A 5,569-nucleotide genomic window follows, 5' to 3' on the forward strand; every position below is an offset into this window, starting at 1 on the left:
GGGCCAGGGAGGTTAACTCATAAAGGAGGAGGGTTCTCGTGGATGATTCTCTAAAGGGTATTTAGTGAATTGGGAGTTGATCCACTTGTGTTAGTTGGTTACGCCAGCTGCAGTAACCAAAGTTTCCAGAATGTATAATGGCTCAAATACATTCAAGTTGATTTTCAGTTCCAAGAAGAGTTCAAGACATTTCAAGTTGGTGGAGAACAATGCTTTGCACAGGCATTCAGAGAGCCAGGCTGATAAGCTTTGCAGTTAAAAAAAAAATGTAGTATAGTTGATTTACAATATTGTGTTTTAGGAGCAAAGTGATTCAGTTATTTTTTTTTCCTCAGATTATATTCCATTATAGGTTAAGTGAAAGGCGTCACGAATTTGGGTGCCATCCTTCTGCAGGGGCCATGCTCATCTCTGTATCAGTCCAGTTTTTAGTTTATGTACTGCTAAAGTGAGCACAACTTTGCCATTTTCAATAAATGACTTTCAAGGTTGCCCTGGAAGGGGAAAGAGGCACATACAAGGTTTTTATGAGCTAAACTTGAAATACCATGACTCACCTCCCTTTGGTAAAACTGAATGATACAGCCACATCTAACTGAAAGAGACTGGACTATGAGCCCAAGAAGAGGAGATGAATTTGGTGAGAACTAGCAGCCTTGGACTGGAGAAGGCAATGGCGCCCCACTCCAGTACTCTTGCCTGGAAAATCCTATGGGTGGAGGAGCCTGGTAGGCTGCAGTCCATGGAGTCGCTGAGGGTCGGACACGACTGAGTGACTTCACTTTCACTTTTCACTTTCATGCATTGGAGAAGGAAATGGCAACCCACTCCAATGTTCTTGCCTGGAGAATCCCAGGGACGGGGGAGCCTGGTGGGCTGCTGTCTGTGGGGTTGCACAGAGTCAGACACAACTGAAGCGACTTAGCAGCAGCAGCAGCAGTCTTGGACACAGCTGTGTCCAACGGGCAGTGTTGTGGTGTCTGGAGCAAGGCAGCAGGAGCTAAAGCCAAGGTTTTGCTGGAATTCAGACAGCAGTCAGCATTCTGTTAGTGCTGTTCTGCTCCGTCTGAAGTAAGATGTTAGCCAGTGGCAGGTGTGGAGATAATTTTGGTGGTGGGACTGTTATGGATACTAGTGCATAGGCCCTGGAAAACGGGGTGGGACGGCTCCTGGAATCAAGTAGAGTGAGACTTCCAGACCCGAGCCACAGGGACTGAGAGTCAAGTCCAGGTTCGTGCTGATACTGAAATCCAGTAATATGGACAGAGATTTGGGAGAAGGCTTACATTTGAAGGCTTACCTTGGGAATTCTTTGCCTATGACAAGAAACCTAATCCCAGGAACCCTGCTGGTGAACCTCAGACTGTCGGTCAGGCTTGGTTCCAGGACAGTTTGGGGAGGGTCCTCCTCCTGAAATTTTCTTTAGTGCTGTCTTTTCCAGAAGGGCACTCACATATACCCTTTAAAGAGTTTCATGTCCTCACAAGAGGGGTGTCCTGGTCCACATGGCTTCCTCAAGCAGCCATACTCATAATCCCCAGCTTTTAGGAATTTACATTAAAATAACCCTGGGATACAAGTCCCAATTTTTTCTTGGCGGGGGGTGGGGGGGGGTGCTGAGTTTTTGTTGCTGTACATAAACTTTATCTAGTTGGGGTGAGCAGGGGCTACTCTCTTGTTGTGGTGCCTGGGCTGTAGAGTATGTGGGCTTCAGCAGTTGTGGCGCATGGGATTGGTTGCCCCATAGAATGCAGAATCTCCCCTGAGCAGGGATCAAACCTGTGTCCTTTGCACTGGCAGGTGGACTCAACCACTGGACCACCAGGGAAGTCCTAGGTCACAAATTTCTGGTGTCGTATAGTCTCCTAGGGCACATTCTGTCTCACAGTTTAGGCATGTAACCTAGTGGCTAAATAACTACTAGATTCTAAATAACCAGTAGAGCTGCATATAGAGAGCTGGGACTTGAATTGCTTGCTTTGTTTGCTTTCCTCTTTGGAGGTGGCCAAAAAAAATCAACAATGGCTTAGAGCTTTCTGAACATTGTCTTTTAAGGATGATACTGCATGTACTGTCTAGAGATGTTGTTGGAACAGATGTTGTGAGAGGTTCTTACACTCTTAATATGCTGAGAATGCCCATATATCCCCCAAGCGTCATCACAGAAAATCCTCAAACACAATCATAGCACTACAGGGCGTTGCCTTCCACTTGACCCTTCTATTTTCTTGATTGTTCAATGCACAAGGGTTATTAAGGAGCTGAAAGATGATTGTTACACTCCATCGTGTCTGCCAGCTATGTGCTGGCAGATTTTTGCAAACAGATTCAGGAAACCACTGTAGGTTAATGACATAATAGGATGTGGAAAAATTCTGGTCTTGTTCTATAAAATAGCTAACCTATTTTATAGAACAAAATATGGGATGCTAAAGAATGTGGTAAACTATAGTATTGGAGCATGCTGCTGCTGCTGCTGCTGCTGCTAAGTCACTTCAGTCGTGTCCGACTCTGTGCGACCCCATAGACGGCAGTCCACCAGGCACCGCCGTCCCTGGGATTCTCCAGGCAAGAACACTGGAGTGGGCTGCCATTTCCTTCTCCAGTATTGGAGCATAGACTCTAGTAAATCTGCCATTTAATAACAACTTGACCTTGGGTTGATTTTAACTGTTATCAGAATGGTAAAGAATTCTCCTGCAATTCAGGCGACCCTGGTTCAATTCCTGGGTCGGGAAGATCCTCTGGAGAAGGGATAGGCTACCCACTCCAGTATTCTTGGGCTTCTCTGGTGGCTTAGCTGGTAAAGAATCCGCCTGCAGTGTGGGAGACCTGGATTCAGTCCCTGGGTTGGAAAGATTCCCTGGAGAAGGGAAAGGCTACCCACTCCAGTATTCTGGCCTGGAGAATTCCATTGACTGTATAGTCCATGGGGTCGCATAGAGAGTGACTTTCACTTACTCTTATCCTCACCTGAGACATGGGAATTGTAATGGTATTCACTTCCATGGGACTAAATGAGACAGTGTATGAAAAATGTTTAGCATGATGCCTGGCATGTAGCTGACCTTCAAAAAAAAAAAAAATACGTTACCTATTATTATCGGCTAACACTTTTTAAAACCCTGTCATTTGAGAAAAAAATGGGAGATTAAGCACCACTAAATACAAACACTTGTTCTTAAGGGTTATAACTGAATCCTTGAAATTCTGGTTGTAAAAAGGAACATTTTTGATCATCTCCACCCACCCAGAGACAATCTCAGATCAAGCAGGGTAAACAGCCCATACAAAAGTCTAGAGTAGAAGTTCTTGCATGACATCCAGGTCAGGTGCATCAACATCACAGAGAATTTGCTAGAAATATAATTCTTGTGGAGGGAACCCTAGACCTTCTAAATCTTAAATTCTGGGATGGGGCCCAGAAATATGTGTTTTAACATGCCCTCTCAGGGATTGGTAGCTCAGGTTTGTGGACCCAGGTGTAGAACCTCCAGAGATAAATTTGTTGATAAAATGCAGCTGATGGTGCTTGCAGAGAACTTCTGTGAGTTCATGAGCTCAGACCTACGTTCGTGGCTGCCTTTTCTGGTCCCCGCCCAAGTCCCTTATGCCCCCTGCCCCGCCTCCTCCCTGTGGCATCTTGGTTAATAGTCCCACCATCCACCCAGCTGCCCAATCTTCTAGATTCTTTTACTCTCTCACTTTTCATCCCACCAGGCACTAGGAACCTGTTGATTTCCCATCCTGAACACTTACTTGCTGGGGTCCAGCCCCGGCTGATCCAGGGTATTCGAAGCGGGGACAGCGTTGGCGACCTATTTATTTAAATATTTTATCAAAGATATAAAGAGTAATAGGATGAGGATAGCTCAGTAGGAAAATTCAGTGGAGAAAAGAGGCTGAGTAGCTTGGTTTACGCAGGAGACCAATAAAACTTCAAGACAAGAAGCTTGCACCACTTACGTAGGCCGCAGGCATCCTTCTGTTCTCCTGAAGGAGAGAAGACACTGAGGCCTCCCCGGTCGGATCTTAGAAGCCCAGGCATAATTAGTAAGCATGGCGGGTTCCACGCTCCAGATGGAGACTCAACCAGAGTGAGAGAGAGAGCGACATGGGGAGACCAGTATTTCGAGAAACTGATCCCAATTCTTTATTTTCCATGGTCTACTTTTATACACTGAGATGTTATGCAAAAGTCATGTGGGGTCAGCAGTCCTGACTTTTATCAAAGTCAGGTGCTTCATACAAATGTATACAGAGGTCTTAGGGGTGTTACATCATCTTCTGGCCAGGGGGGCCTGCTGACAATTTATGACCCTCTCCTTGTGACAGCGGTCAACCAGGACACTTATTTCTCCAGGGGTGATTATTCTTAAAACAGACACCACCCAAATAAAGTTACATTCCTATAGGGTGAGGGTATAGTGGGTATTAGTTAAGGAAAGAATTTACTTAGCCTAAGGTCTAATGTGATTAATATCAAAGGTTAATACTTATTTCTTCTATATATTCATTAATGTGTGTAAGGGCAGGGGATGTGGAGTCTTAGCAACAAACATTGGCTCAACAAATGAAAAACCCTTCACCAATACAATTTCTAATCAGCCCGTTATACTTATCCTAATAGTTTTCTAACTTTTCTAAGGAACCTGTTTTTAGAAGGTTTAAAGCATCTCATGCCTCTCACGTTTGGGAGGCTGTGAGCAATCACATGTGGCCGGACAAGCCTGTCAGGCAGGCTAGAGAACCTTCAGAGGAGTTTGTAGGTTAAAACACTCTTGTCACGCCCAGGAGTTTTTATTAACTCTAAGTCAATTTTTTATTAGCTCTAAGTTAACTCCTTCTCCGAAAAGAGGTGGTGGGGGACAGCCCCCCGTAAAGTCAGAGGTGTAGGTGAGAGCACAAAGTAGTAAAGTAGGCAGACTCTGGTTATGGGGGTAGATGCTCGAGGATTTCCAGGGGGACTCCTGAGGCTCGATCCCGCCTTTGCATATGTCGAGCCTCCTTCCTCATGACCTTTGCCACGGGCGGAGTACCTCACTCTGGCCCCCAACACTTACTGTCTGCCCCTCTCTCCCACTACCTCTTATTGGGTGTAGGAGAAGAGTGCCATATTTTTGATGTTTCTGATCTTTGCTCTTTAGTTTCCCCACTCTCCTCCACACTGCTACAGAGCGACTTGATAAAACATGGATGGACCGGTTGCTCCAAGGCTTAAAATCTTCAAGTGCTGCAAACACATCCTTACTGTGATACTCCAGGCTCTTCACTTCTTGCCAGGGACTCCGTTTCCAGCCTCCTCCTCTTCCTACCCCTCTCATACTGTATACTCCTGCCACTCTGTCTTCTATTCTGTCAGTTCCAAGCTCTTTCATACCCTCTTGCTCTGCATATCGTCTTGTCCGCTGCTTTGCACGTTCTTATTATCTGCTTACTGAAGTTCTAGTTAACAGCTCAGTTCCCACATTGCCGACACTGGAAACCATCCTTAACTCTTCTGTGCAGATCTGGAATCTTTCTTTTTGGTTCTCCAGCTAGATTCCATTTTAAAAGACATTCCCCATTC

At 45.5% G+C, this 5,569-nt stretch overlaps 1 non-coding gene across 1 annotated transcript; it reads right to left on the bottom strand.

Annotated features, from left to right (window-relative positions):
- Positions 1-351: 351 nt before the first annotated feature.
- LOC139184694 (U6 spliceosomal RNA) lies at positions 352-456 on the bottom strand. The gene has a single exon (XR_011568262.1). It is a non-coding gene; the product is annotated as a U6 spliceosomal RNA (small nuclear RNA).
- Positions 457-5,569: the final 5,113 nt, after the last annotated feature.

This window comes from Bos indicus, chromosome 8 (genome assembly GCF_029378745.1).
Source record: "Bos indicus isolate NIAB-ARS_2022 breed Sahiwal x Tharparkar chromosome 8, NIAB-ARS_B.indTharparkar_mat_pri_1.0, whole genome shotgun sequence".
In the NCBI taxonomy this organism is placed as follows: domain Eukaryota; kingdom Metazoa; phylum Chordata; class Mammalia; order Artiodactyla; family Bovidae; genus Bos; species Bos indicus.